This window comes from Monodelphis domestica, chromosome 1 (assembly GCF_027887165.1).
Source record: "Monodelphis domestica isolate mMonDom1 chromosome 1, mMonDom1.pri, whole genome shotgun sequence".
Classification (NCBI taxonomy): domain Eukaryota; kingdom Metazoa; phylum Chordata; class Mammalia; order Didelphimorphia; family Didelphidae; genus Monodelphis; species Monodelphis domestica.
The window spans coordinates 403,512,022-403,526,765 of record NC_077227.1 but is presented as its reverse complement, the minus strand read 5'-3'; the positions used below and the strand labels follow the sequence as shown (position 1 = coordinate 403,526,765).

Below are 14,744 nucleotides of genomic sequence, written 5' to 3'. Positions count from 1 at the left end.
GGAACCTGAATATATGAAGTAAAATCCCAGCTCTGCCATTTACCACCTGTGTTACCTGGTAGGTAGTGTCAGTGAGGCAAAAGAAAAGTGTCAAGGAAACATTTAAAAATACACAGAAGAGAGCCAACACTACAACTAAGTGGTTAGGGTAAAGGTGTGAGGTTGGTGGAACCAATCCATGAATTACCCACCCTGCTTAAAAGTAAGTGATAAGACACTACCACTTGTTACCTTTGTTGGGTGAGAACAACTAATCAATTAGAGATGCAAACTAGGTGGGAACTTACAGAAACTGATCAAACATTGGCTTAGACTGAGTGTGCAAAATCCTTGATGAATTTATGTCTTTAGAAGCCATTGAATGAAATGTGGTGATGTTGCACAGTGAGATCAGATTTGTTAAGGAAATTTAGCCATGCTCTTTGGAGAATCCTTTCGAACCCAAGAGTTTCAAGAATCTAAGAATTCAGTTGTTAGACACCTCCACCTTGGCTACAAGAAAGACTCTAAGTGGTAGAGGAGCAGTTTGGGATGTGGTGGAGGAGGAGAGGAATAGCATCTCACCCCCTTGCCTAGAGGAAGACTTCATGCATTTTGGAGAAACAGGATTTAGATTTTTCATTGTCATGACTCTGGGATGGCAGCAGAAATGGGGGTTATCTGCATCAGGAATTATAGATAAACTGGGGAGTAATGAAGAATGACCCGATAGAGCTTCTTCAAGAACAAGGAAAAAAAAAAGCCTTTCCTTGATTCTGTATCCTTGACACTAAACTCTACTCACTCATTACCTGGGAGACAGAGAAGGAGGGGCTAGGAAATGGCACTGATCTGTGTCTATGGTGTTTCCGGTGACAGGACTGTAGTTAACAAAACACCTATGAAGATGAAATACCTTTAATTTTTATACTTTGGAAATAGCCAGATGAGCTGGGCACTTAAAAAAATTCTTACCATTTGGTTGGCGCTGAATTACCATATGTACTCACTTTAGGTATGGTGTGCGTGTGTGTATATATACACACATATTATAAATCTATTATGTGAATAAGATAACAGAACACATGACAGCTATAAGATACACATGCATCTATACACACGTATACTGTGCCTAAAATGACCACAGTACTGTATACATAGAATACACATAAACATAAATCACATATATGCACACATGTACAAAATGCACTCATGTGTACATATATGTAAACACACACTATGCACCATACCTAATTTGATACCCCAGGAGGGGGAGGAAAGGATTTCAAGCAGTCTTGATGTGTAAGCCACTTTCTTTCTTTCTTTTTTTTTTAAACCCTTACCTTCCCTCTTGGAGTAAATACTGTGTATTGGCTCCAAGGCAGAAGAGTGGTAAGGGCTAGGCAATGGGGTCAAGTGACTTGCCCAGGGTCACACAGCTGGGAAGTGTAGGAGATCAGATTTGAACCCAGGACCTCCCGTCTCTAGGCCTGGCTCTCCATCCACAGAGCCACCCAGCAGCCCCCTGTAAGCCTCTTTCTTTGCCACATGTGATCCATATTTGGGCCCACTTTCCCCAATACACACATAAACATACAAGAATTAAAAAAATAAACATTGATGAGACTTTTCGTTAGAGGAATGTATTTTATTGCTCTACCACTGTAGTAGATAGTTTAGCTGACTAGTTGATACTTACTGACAATCGATGGGGGTTGGGGGGAGCCACTATAGTCAGGGCTCCTAAGAACCAGAAAACCATTCCCAACTCTTCCCAGTCCCCTGGGACCCTAATGGAGACCCAGAGCTAATGGACAAAGCTAATCATTTTATGCTGGGATTGGGAGAGAGGCTCCAGAGCTGTGTTAGCTTTTTTCATTGGAATGGCCCTATTTGTGCTGAATTGTTTATACTGAAATGTTCTCTGATATTTAAGTTCATAATAAAAAAGAGGTGATACGGCCAGCTAAGAGGTTTAGTTCTCTTAGAGGACAGCTTCCCTTAGAAATAAACGTGATGCAGAATTAGTCTATATAGTCAGATGAAAACTGAAAAAACAATTGGTCAGATAGCAGAAGAGACAACATGAAGACTCTTGAAGGGGATTTTCAGTTTTCATTAGGATGTGGGGCCAGGATGACACCGATTCAATGAAGCCAGTACTTCCAAACCAGCTCTGGGAGTGACTTTGCTTATAAGTTTCCTTCTGGCCACAGAGAGTTTAGGCTGATTCCAAGAGCTTCTAGCCAGAGAGTAGCTGAGGCACCAGGAGAACCTGGCTCCAAATAGTCTGCTAATTCCACTGGCCATGTGTTCTGGCCGAAGCCATGTTCCCTGCCTGACCCCTTCTTGATAGTCTATAATTTGGGTCATGTATATGTTCCCATAGATCACAAGGGAAGAGGGGAGGGATGTCACGAAGTCATAATTTCCATAATCTACAACCTTTTTTTTTTCTTTTGGAGGGGGTTTACCATATTTTCTTCTTTTTATTTTGGATCTGGCAAGAGGTTGCTGAAAAAGTAGGCCATCGTGTCCTTTCCTACAATTCATTATAAGTGGGCTGGAGAAGGGAGGCTCTTACTGCCAAAGCCTCTATTTTGGTTTCCTGGGGCAGAGGGAGGGAAAAGTTTCCTGGATGTTCACCTCAAACCAAGGAGCTCGGCTGGGAGGCAAAAGCCCATCATTGGAATTCTTTTCAAAATAGGCTATAATTAATAAGGACTCATTTATAATTATATGGATGCAGCTGTATCTCTGTGCATACCAATTCTAGTTACTTACTTACAAAGAATTCTATCTATTCATTTTTAACTCGGAGGAGTATTGGCTGGGTTCGATTTGAATGATTGTCATTTGGAACCTTGAGGGTTTACTCTGGAGTTATAATTTTCCAGTTGTTATCAAAGTCTAGGAATCCCAGAAGGCAGTGTGACTCGACCGACCTACCAATCAATCAAATGACAAGCATTTATTAAGTGCCCACTGCCTGCTAGGCCCTGGGTAGGCTGCTGATAATACAAAGACAAGGTAGTAGTGCCTACCTTCAAGAAGCTTACATTCTATCAAGGAGATACATACAAATCAAGTAGCTACAAAATAAATAGGCAATAAATACATGGCGATTTTTGGGAGGCAGGGAAGGCACTAGTTAGGACAGGGAAGTTAAGGAAGACTTTTGGTAGAATATGTAGCTTGAGGAGAATTTTGAAGGAATAAGGGGAATCTAAGAGGTGGGAGTGTTTTGGGGGAGGAGCAGAAATAGACAAATAAGAGTATAGAGGGGGCAACTGAGTGGCTCAATGGATTGAGAGCCAGATCTAGAGATGGGAAGTCCTGGGTTTAAATCTGGCCTCAGATGCTTCCTAGTTGTGTGACCCTGGGCAAGTCACTTAACCCCCATTGCCTAGCCCTGACTGTTCTGCCTTGGGACCAAATTGATTCTGAGACAGAAGGTAAGGGATAAAAAGAAATGTAGAGCTAAGAGGTTGAATATTGGGGAATATCAAGAGGTTAATATGGCTGGATTGTGGAATGCTGGAAGGGGAATGGAAATCATAATGAAAATAATAGGTAGCATTATTTTATATTATATAATATTATAATATTATATCATATTATATTCATATAATATATTATTACATAGCACTTTAAGGTTTTCAAAGCACTGTACATGTTATTTAATTGGCACAACTCTATAGGGGAGATATTGCTATTATCTCCATTTTACAGATTAGAATACTGAGAGAGATGAAGTGATTTGTCCAGGGTCACATGACTAGCTAGTATCTCAAGCCAGATTTGAGTTCAAGTCCTTCTGACTCCAAGTCCAATATACTGTCTACTTTATCATGTAGTTGTAGAATAATATAGAAGGCTAACAGCTGTATTGTTTTCTTTCCCAAAGTACAATTCAATTCAGAGTCTCATAGACTAAGCATTAGAAAGGAGCTTAGTGTTCATATAGTTCAATCCCCTAATTTTACAGACAAGGAAACTTCATTTTAAAGAGGTGAGATGATTCATACAATGTTGAACTTGTAGTAAATATCAGAGGCTGAATTTTAACTTAGGTTCTCTGACACCAAATGAGATATTTTCCCCCCTGTGTCATTTCACCCTTTATTTCAATTCAGTTACAAACAATTCAATTGAAAGCATAAATTCAGCTTTTAATATGTTCCAGGTACTTGGCGAGGCATTGAGGCTGCAAAGATGTCTAATGAGATATTTTCTGCTCTCTGGGAGCTTCCATTCTATTTACTAAACATTAAAACAATTTTCAGACCAGTGATTGCTTCACACAAACCAGCCAGGAGGAAGAGAGTCCTCCCTTGTGTCCACAAAATGATGAATCTGTTTAATGGCAACCTGGTCCTACCAGGGATTTTAATAATCCCAGAGACTTCATGGACAGGGTAGCCACTAGATTACCCACTCCTTTTTTTCCTCCTTAGCTGATTTTTATGACATCCATAGACCCACCTTTAATATACTTTCACTGCTTTGGGGTTACAAAGGCAGGTTGTGATTCAACTTAGTTCAATGAACACATTATATGCTGATTGTGTGCAGATTGCAGTTGATTTTGAGAAATTGGAGTAGTTCAGAAGTAGGATGCTGTCATGGAAAGGCTGAACTTGGATTCTGGAAGACCCAACTTAAGTTCTTTTTATTTATTTCTTTTAATTTTATTTAAAAATGTTATTTAATTGATTAAGAGAATTTTCCCATCATTACATGATTCATTTTCTTTCCTTCCCCTCCTCCCTCCTATCTCCTGTAGCCAATGCACAATTCCACTGGGTTTTACAAGTGTCATTGATTAAGACCTATTTCCATATTATTAGTATTGGCACTAGGGTAATCCGTTTAGAGTCTACATCTCCAATCATATCCCCATCAACTCATGTGATCAAGCAGTTGTTTTTCTTCTGTATTTCTGCTCCCACAGTTCTTTCTCTGGATGTGGATAGTGTTCTTTCTCCTAGGTTCCCTCAGAAATGTGTTAGATCATTGCATTGCTGCTCCAACTTCAAGTTCTGACTCTGAAATCTCCTGCCTGAGTGTCCTGGGCAAGTTATCAAACTTTCCTGGGCTTCTAATAATGCTCTTTTTAAATGAAAAAAATTTCCCTAATAATTCTTAAAACTATATATAACATGTATGTATTTAAAATTTTATAGTCTTAGGGTTCTAATAACTCTTTTTAAAAACCCTTTCCTTCTATTTTGGAATCATTACTGTATACTGGTTCCAAGGCAGAAGAATGGTAAGGGCTAGGCAACTGGGATTAAGTGATTTTCCCAGGGTCACATAGCTGGAAAGTATCTGAGGGCAGATTTGAACCTAGAACCTCCCGTCTCTATGCTTGGCTCTCAATCTACTGAGCCTTTTGGTTGTCCTTGACTCTAATAACTCTTAAGACTATAAGTCGCAGATGTACCACCTCTTTCTGAGACCACTTCCTTGACTCCTACCTGCCTTGGCAGACTGGGTCCCTAGAGGAAGTCACACTGCTACTCTTAGGGATCCCTGAATAATATTCAGCGAGTCAGTTTCCAAAATTGTTCTCAACGAGCCCTATTGTGCTCCCACTAATAAGCAGTTAATTAGCTTTTAAGCAAAAGTATGTACTCATTTGATACATCAAGAATTATAGTTATAACTTGGCCCCCCATAAAAGTCTTGGGGACATTCTCCAATCTTTGGGGTGACTGGGCACAAATGTACATTACAAAACTAGACGGGCACATGGCAAAGGGATAACTAAGAACTCCGTGTTTCCAGAAATCCTTTTCTCCTTTTGTATAGTCACCATGATGTTCCCCGTTAGATGTAGCTCTCTCCTGAGTTCTGAGGGTAGCAGCCTCTGTAAGGTCCATAGTCAGCATTTCTCTCTTCTATGAGGAGTCATGCTCCCTGAAGTGACCTTTCCTAAAGGGAGACTAATGCTTCTGGTTGGATATTATGTCTCCTAGTGGTCCAGTCTCTCTAGAGACTTGGTCAGTGGGAGAGGGGGACAGGAGAGAGAGAAACCATCCTTATTTCCCACCCCCTCCCAATTCTTTCTCATTTGTTTAGCTCCATTTCTTAACCTGGAAACTCTGGTATAGAACACTTCTACAGATTTGTTCACCATTTCACTGACTTTGAATTGTTTATTGTTTTTGTTTTGTTATATAGCTCTAAGGTGGCAGAGTAGATAGAGTGCCAGATATGGAGCCAGGAAGACCCATCTTCCTGAATTCAAATCTAGCCTCAAATTCTTACTTGCTGTGTGATCCTAGGCAAGACACTTAATCTTGTTTGCTTCAGTTTCTTCATATGTAAAATGTAAAGTCTGGAGAAGGCAATGGCAAGCCATTCTAGTATCTTTGCCAAGAAAACCCTAAATGGGGTCACAAAGAATGGATATGACTGAAAATGACTGAACAACAACCAAATGTAGCCTAAGAAGTGGGATGTAATCTTCCCAACTAACCACAACATATTTCTCTTTGGGTTTAACCACGAGTGCCCAAACCTATCAGTCCTCTCTGATTGATTAATGACATATTCAAATGTAGTTTAAATTCTAATGATTTATTCAAATGAGGTGTCTGGGACTTCTGTGATTACTTTAATTAGGGGAGGAGTGGAATCCTACCAAGTTATCAGCCTTCATTGGTAGAGGGCATTTTCCTAGTAAGAGTTCTCTCAATTGATGAAATCACAAGTCCAGATTAACAACAACAATAAAAACTAATTTAGTAGAAATAACGGAGGCTGGAATATGCAATTTCAGCCTATCCCCTCCCAACCTTAATTGGGATACTCAGAAGCAGGGAGGATTAAGTGAGGGATCTAACTTTTAGAAAACTCAGAATGTGTATGGGCTGTGCTTTGAAAAGTTAGTTAATTCTTCTTGGAATAGTTAACTCTCTTGGGTCACCCAATTCTCCCAGCTAGGAAGGAGAGGTGACATCTGCTCAATTAAGTCCTGCAAAGTCGTAGCATTTCCTATAAAAAGTGGAGGAGAAAATGAATTTGGTCACGGAAGCATATGGCCCATTGCCCCGGGCCATCCCAGATGTGGACCCTACTGCCCAGTTGCTCCAAGGGCAAGGCAATACAGTTGTGTGATGTTGATCCAAGGGGAATAAAAATACATTTCACTTTCCAGTTTGCTTTCTTGAGCAAATAAGGCAAGGACAATGGATATTTGGCACAATGACCCCTGAATTTGTGGGGCACTCTACATCTGGATGAAAATAGAAAGCATTCATATAGGCCCCAGATGTTTATGACTACTTAAAAACTTGGCATATGCTTCCCTAGCACTCTGAGGGTCCTGCCCTTGTTTGCCATAGAGGATAGTGTATTAAACATAGTCAGGAAGACTAATTCAAATCCAGCTTCATGTGCTTACCTAGCTGTGGCAAATTCCTTAATCTCTGTGCCTTAGTTTCCTCATCTATAAAAATGGGGAGATAGGACTTGGTGACCCCATGGTTTTTCCTAGCTCTAAATCTGTGATCTTGCAATCTGGTGAAAGGCGAATTTCTTGTCAAAGGTGCCTCCGTTTTGATATTTTGCAGGATATTTCTTGCCTTTCCTGAATCAAATGAGCATTAACAATAACAGATAAGATTTATATAATGCTTCATGGTTTACAAAACATTTCACATGCAAGATCTCATTCGCTACTCATATAACCCCCATAATCACATGTTATTACCTCCATTTTACATGAGAGGAAACTGAAACTGAGAAGGATTATTGAGGAATTTCAGAAACCCTCAAGTCCAATCCCTTTATCTTTTAGATAAGACCCAGGCCTGGGGAGATGAAAGAATTTGCTCAATGTCAGGGAGGTGGTAAGTTTGAGAGGTGGGATTTGAACTCTGTTCTTCTGACTTCAGAGTCTACCTCCCCAAGTGAGTTCTTGACAGAGTCATCATTAGCCATTTTAACCTTGAGATAAGCACCATAAACGATATCTGGGGCGAACAGCATAAAGCTTGCCCTCAGTCTGGAGGAACCATGGCTTTGTGAGGGAAGATTAGGAGATCCTGGGATACAGGACTAGGACTGATGCTCAAGCCCTTGTAGGAAGAAAGGAAGAAGAGGAACAAAGAGGGATGGGAAAGAAGTTTGCCCCAATCCTGCCCTCTGGTAGTTTCCTATTTTACTTAATTATTCTCGCTAATTTGATAGCTCTATTTTTCTGTGCTTCTGGAGAATTGCCACTTTGCTCAGGGCCCTCTACATTTATCTCCCTGCAGCAGAGCCTTGGTTGCCCTGCTTTAGTTATGTTTCTTCTTGCTCAAGGTCACTACTTGCTCATCGCGGGCCTTGAAGCCAGAGCTCTGACCCCAATGCTGTTTCTCCTTTTCCTGTAGTGCCTCTCCTGAACAAAATAAATGGTCCTCGAATTCACTGTTCACCTCTGGATGACCCGGGGGGCTCCGTTCTTTCTCTTACCCATGGTCTCTATATAAATTAGAGTCACTTGGCTTTACTACTGTTGGAAAAAGTTGTGTTTTTTTAACGTGTGTAGAGGGAGCGGGCAGACACAGGGGGTTTCTGTTGCCTGCAGCATACATTTCTACCCTGCGTGTCCTGCTCCTTTCATCAGGACATATGGGGGAGCAGGCCATGAGGCTGGGCTGCCTCTGCACGTCACAGACATTCCATGGCTGAGCTGAGATTCCATTCTGATAATTAAGGAGGGAATATGGTCACGGGCAGCCAATGGCACCAGTTTTCTGGGAGGTTTTGGCTTTTGAGGTTTTGTTTTGAAAAGCTGAAAGGGGATCATTGATGAGAGACTGACCAGCAATTTGCTTCAACATCATCTGTCTCTCCAGAGCCTGGCAAACAGGGTTGGGGGTGAGGGAGTGGGGAGAAGGGCAGGGATGCGACTGCAGTTTGGCTGTGCTGGGGGTTGGGGGTGTGGGGGATGATAAATGGATGCAGGTTAAATTGAGGCCAACTTGTTTGTAAAGCAGCCAAGCCAAGCCACAGAAGAGCGATTTCAAATTCTGGATGCTGAACAAAGTTTTCCTTTCCAATTGGATGCATGCTTTCTCCACCCCCACTGCCACCCCCACCATCTTTTTTCCCTGTCTCTGCTTCCCCTCCCTTCTTGGAATTCTTAGGTCTGTGGCCCATTCTACCATGCTTGGGAGGGAGGCCAGCGTTTTGGCATGGCATGGCGGGCAGACTGCTGGGCCTGTCCGGAGGGGAGAGCAGGGCCAAGGCAAGGCAGGTGAGTGAACGTCTAGAGGTGAAGAGATGTTGGCTTTCCCCGGGCCAGTGGAGGCCCTGTGCATGAGCCAGGGTGAATGCATCTGACCTGAGGATTGGGGGAAAAGCTGTGCCCATTCTTCTGGGCCTCAGCCTCTGGGTTCACAGAGCCAGATGCCTTTTGTGCTGGGCCCAGGGCTTTGGGCTGCCTGGGGGAAACGCTTCTTTAAAGATGTGTGCCTGGCGTCGGGCTGGAAGCAGCTTGGCTGCTCGTGGCTTGAATGGATCTGGCTCTGTTGGGGCTCAGATTAGAGTCCCAGGCTGGGTCCGAGGGCAGGGCCAGATTCTCAGTGTCATCAGACCTTCTCCTGAAGGAGAGAGCCAAGCCCACTTGTGGGGCAGTGAGCAGAGTGTTGAATGGATAATCAGTGTGTAAGTAGTTTGAAAAAGGCTCCAGGCAGGGGCTCTAAGGGAAAGCATCAATGGAGAAACAGAGGACACAGAAGGGACCTTGGTGCCCCTGAGCAGCCAGGTGCTACAGTGCCAGGTAGAATCAAGATTTGAATTCAAATCTGTCCTTAAATGCTTATTAGCTATATGACCCTGAGCAAGTCACTTAACCTCTGTTTGCCTCAGTTTCCTCATCTGTGAGATGGAGATTTAATACTTACTTTTCAGGGTTGATGCAGAATTAAATGAGATAATAATCACAATCCCTGGCTCAATACAGGTGCTATATACATTTTTAAAAATCCTTACCTTTTATTGCAGAATCAATACTGTGTATTGGCTCCAAGGCAGAAGAATGGTAAGGGCTAGGCAATGGGGGTTACGTGACTTGCCCAGGGTCACACAGCTGGGAAGTGTCTGAGGCCAAATTTGAACCCAGGTCCTGTCTCTGGACCTGGGTCTCAGTCTGCTGAGCCACTGAGCTGCCCCTACTATATGCATCTTAAATATTATGTAGTCCACGTCCCTCATTTTACAATTATGGAAACAGAAACTCAGGGTCAGTGACTTTTCAAGGTCACAGAGAAAGTAAGCATCAGTTATGAGACTTGAATCCATGTCTATAGACTCCAAAGCCCATACATTTTTTGCTCTATCCCTCCGCAATTATAATTTCTCAAGAAGTAGCCTGATTTGTAGACCAGCCTTGCCATTTCCTTGTTATTTGACGTTGAACAAGTCCTATAACACAGTGTGCTAGAAGTCACTTAGCTCATTGCCTGGCACATATATGGTAGGATCTTCCTACATGTTTCACCTATAGATTTTCAATTCCCCTCCGTAGGCCTCAGTGTCTGGAACCGTAAAAAAAGGAGATTGTTTTATATGTTTTCTGAGGTCCCTTGCAACTTTAAAGCTAGGATTCTATGAATCCCATCACTTGAGTTTGAGTTCTAGAGCCGCCTCCTACTTCCTTTGTGACTCCGGGCAAGCCTGCGCCCCCTCTTAGGGGAGGCTCCAGCTCTTAGGGGGTAAAGGGAAAGGGTTAAGCTGCAAGCTTCAGGTCCTTTCAACCCCTAAGCCATGATCTGAAGGATTCCACAGATTGTTGCTTAGCCTTTATTCCCCTCAAACAAACTGTAAACACGAAGTCATCTGCAGACATTGATGGAAATCTGTACCGTAATCCTTGCATCTAAATCAGGTTGGCTGAAATATTTCTTACTCAATGAACCACATCAAATCAACTGTTCATAAGTTTTCTAAGGTATTTGTTCTTAACCAGCACATACGAAAGCCAATTTTATTGTCAGTCCAACTATGCTGCAACACATCACCCGGATCCAATCAACCAGGAAACACATATTAAGCACCTACTATACTTTTGTGCCAGGCTTTGTGTTAAGTGCCTGGAATACAAAAAAAAAAAGGCAAAAGACAATCTTTACCCTCAAAGAGTACAATTGCATGAGGGAGACAACACACAAACAAATAAAAATTAAGCAAACTATATACAAGATAAATGGGGAATAATTAAAAGAATGAAGTCACTTGGAATTAAGAGGCGTTAGGGAAGATGTGTAAAAAATGGGACTTTAGTTGTGACTTAAGGGAAGCTAAAGAAGTTAGTAGTCAGAGTAGAGGAGGAGAGAGCATTCCAGACATGAGGAATGGCCAGAGAGAATGCTCAGAGGCTAGAAATGGAATGTCTTCTTCATGAAACAGCCAGGAGACCAGTGTCACAGGATGGAAGAGTACATTGCAGGGGTTCAGGTGTAAGAAGACTGGAAATTTAAAAAGGGCTTTGAATGCTAGACAAAGCATTTTATATTTGTTCTTAGAGGCAATAAAGAGCCTCTGCAGTTCATGGATTAAGGGGAGACATGATCCGACCTGCAAGATTCTCTTTACTCATAATAGCCCCTCTAATTAGAACCTCATCTTTTGTTTTGCCTGGACTATTGCAATAGCTTCCCACTGGTCTTTCGATATACTCTCCCCTGTCTGGAATCCATCCTTCCCACAGGTGCTAAGATGATATACCTAAAGCCCAAATTGAACCACATTACGGTTTTGCTCAAGAAGTTTCAATGCCTCCCTATTGTTTTTGGAATAAAATGTTAAGTCATCTGTTTTATCATTTAAAGCCTATCACAATCTGACTCCAATCTTTCTTTCCAGGGTGATTAGATACTACTCCCCTTCCTGTATTCAGTGTTCCAGCCAGATTGGCCTAATTGTTATTCTTTATAAATGGCATTCCATTCCTGCCCTCTTCTCTTTGCATCTGTTGTTCCCTATACCTGGAAGGCTCTTTTTCCCTCCTCATTTTTATTTCTTGAAATCCCTGGCTCTCTTTGATTCCTAATTGCTTTTTTTTTTTTAAATAAACCCTTCAGTCTTAGAATCAAAGCTAAGTATTGGTTTCAAGGCAGAAGAGTGGTAGTTAGACAATAGACTATAGACAATTATAGTTAAGTGACTTGCCCAGGGTCACACAGCTAAGAAGTGTCCGAGGTCAAATTTGAACTTAAGATCTCCTGTCTCTGAGCATCTCTATCCACTGAACCACCTGGCTGTCCTTCAAGGAGAACCTTTTAAAAGACACTTTTCCTGATGACCCTGATGTTAGTGCCCTATTAAAAATTATATTACATTGATTTTGTATTTATTTCCCTGAATATATTTTGTTTCCAGTAGAATATGAGCTCTTTGATGGTAGGAGCCACTATGTCTTTGTACTCTCAACCTTATACAGTTCTTGGAACATGATATCACTGGGATTGAATACATGGAACTGAATCCAACTGAATTGAAAGGTAAGGGATGATAGCATGATTGTTGCGGTTGTCTCTGGAGCCAAACCCAATACCCACAACGGCTAGATACAGTCAGCAGTACAGATGACGGAGCCTGTAGAGGTACCAGGTCCAGAAATGCCATCTGGGATTTGGCCAAGCATGTCCCTCTTGGAGCAAATTGTTCCCATTCACCTTGGAACCTGCACTGTCTCAGAAACTCTCAATGATGGTGAGGATAGAATCGAGGAGGTTCAGGTCTTATGGTCCCCCTGAGGTAGCTTTAGACTCCAGCTCCAGAAGCCTTGTTCACAGTCCTCTTCCTTATACAATGAATATACCACTGAAGAAATCTCTCCCTTGAAGGTCTCCTGCTCAAGCACTTGAACTCAAGCTCTGGTTTATCTATGAAGCATTTTGTATAGTTGGTGTAGCCCTGGAAATTGCTCTGATTTGGCTAGATTAAATTCTGGAGTCAGTGTTCCCAGAGAATTCAAGATCTCAACTCTTCCCCACAGGAAGCTGGGGTTCAGGAGCATGTTCTTGAACTCCCCTCAGGTTCTATGCAAGCACAAGCCTACCCAAACCACATGCTTCCATTATGTTCCATTCTTCCATTATGCTTCCATTACCATTATGGCTAGTTGGTGCTGTAGTGGGAGAAATTCCCTCACCCACCACCTGTTAGATTCTACCTGAAGACAGAGGGGACGTGGGGAAAGAAAAGGGCACAACCATTTTAGATAGTTGACATTTGTAGGCCATGAGAAAAGACAATTTTTCTGACTAGAGGCTATTTTATTCTCACCTGCTGGACATCTTGGAGGTGGTTCTAGTTACTGGGAACCAATCAAAGATTTTTCCTGTAGCCTATCAGCAAGGTGTTAAGATCCTGTGTCCAAATAAAACAAAACAAACAACCCAACAAACCCAACAAGAAGGTCTATGCTTCCTTATCTCAGGACTTACTGTGGATGTACTTACCAAATTGATCAGAGGATCTCTTTCTATATATTTTGTAATTTTTTTTTATGTGTACACTTCCAAAAGATACAAAGCTAATTGAAGGGATAGACTATTTTTTTTATTTTTTGGAGGGGAGAGGGAATAGTGGAGTAACTAGGTGGCATAGTAGGTATCACCAGGCTCGGAATTAAGAAGACTCATCTTCACAAGTTCAAATCTGGCTTCTGACATTGACTAACCCTCTGACTGCCCAAGTCCCTTAACGCTGTTTGCCTCAGTTCCTTACCTGTAAAATTATCTGGAGAAGGAAATGGCAAGAACTCCCCAAAATGGGGTCATGGAGAGTCAGACTGAAACTGGACTGAAAAAACTGAATAACAATAATGACAAGGGAACAAACATTTATATAGAACCTGCTATGTGCGAGGCACTGTGCTAAGTGCTTTTTATAAATATCTCATTTGATCCTTATGACAGCTATTATGATATAGGTATTAACCCTATTTTACAGTTGAGGACACTGAGGCAAGTAGAGTTTAAGTGACTTGCCTGGGATCACACAGCCCATAAATCTGAAGTCAGATTTGAACTCAGGTCTTTCTGACTCTAGGTTCAGTGTTCTAATCACTATGCCTCAATTCTTTCTTTACAGCCCTGGTGCCTAGCACAATGCCTGGCATACAATAGGCACCTGATAAGTACTTTTAATAAACGTCCAGAACTATACTCAAAGCCCTTCTAACTTGGTAGGATCTGCCAGAAGCTGAGTTCTAAAAGGATATCCCAGAGACCCCAGGGTCACCTCTATGAGAAGATGCTATTTGAAGAGTTTACCAAAGGGTAATGAAAATAAAAACATGGAAAAATAAAGTCAATGAGTAAATTTGTAATTGGTGCCTGAGCAAACTGTACTTGAAAATTTAATATACTAAACATAGTAATTTTATGAGCAGACCAAGTTATACACAAAACATTTTTATCATCATAGGTCATAGATTTTAGAGTTAAAGATCTTCAGATTTGTAAAGGATGCAGAAAAAAAGCCAAACCATCAATCTCCCAAGTATTGCATGCATTTCATTTCTACCCCACCCCCAAATTTCTGTTTCTTTTTATTTCCACCACTTCAGAATTTCTGGAAATCTTAAGTCCGAAAGGCCATCCAGCTTGGATCCCAAACCTCTGGTCCCAGCTTCCTCTAGGCTGCAACCTGAGCTCCTGTAAAAGAGGCCAAGTACAAGCAAGAGTAAAAAAAAAGAAACAAAACCCCCAAACTTTTTCATTCTTCCTTTTTGTCAAAGCCCCAAGTAAGGCCATCGG

At 41.7% G+C, this 14,744-nt stretch overlaps 1 long non-coding RNA gene across 1 annotated transcript; it reads left to right on the top strand.

Annotated features, from left to right (window-relative positions):
* Positions 1–9,125: 9,125 nt before the first annotated feature.
* On the top strand, positions 9,126–14,295 carry LOC130453649 (uncharacterized). The gene is made up of 3 exons (XR_008911107.1): positions 9,126–9,232; positions 12,358–12,479; positions 14,077–14,295. It is a non-coding gene; the product is annotated as an uncharacterized LOC130453649 (long non-coding RNA).
* The last annotated feature ends 449 nt before the right edge of the window (positions 14,296–14,744 follow it).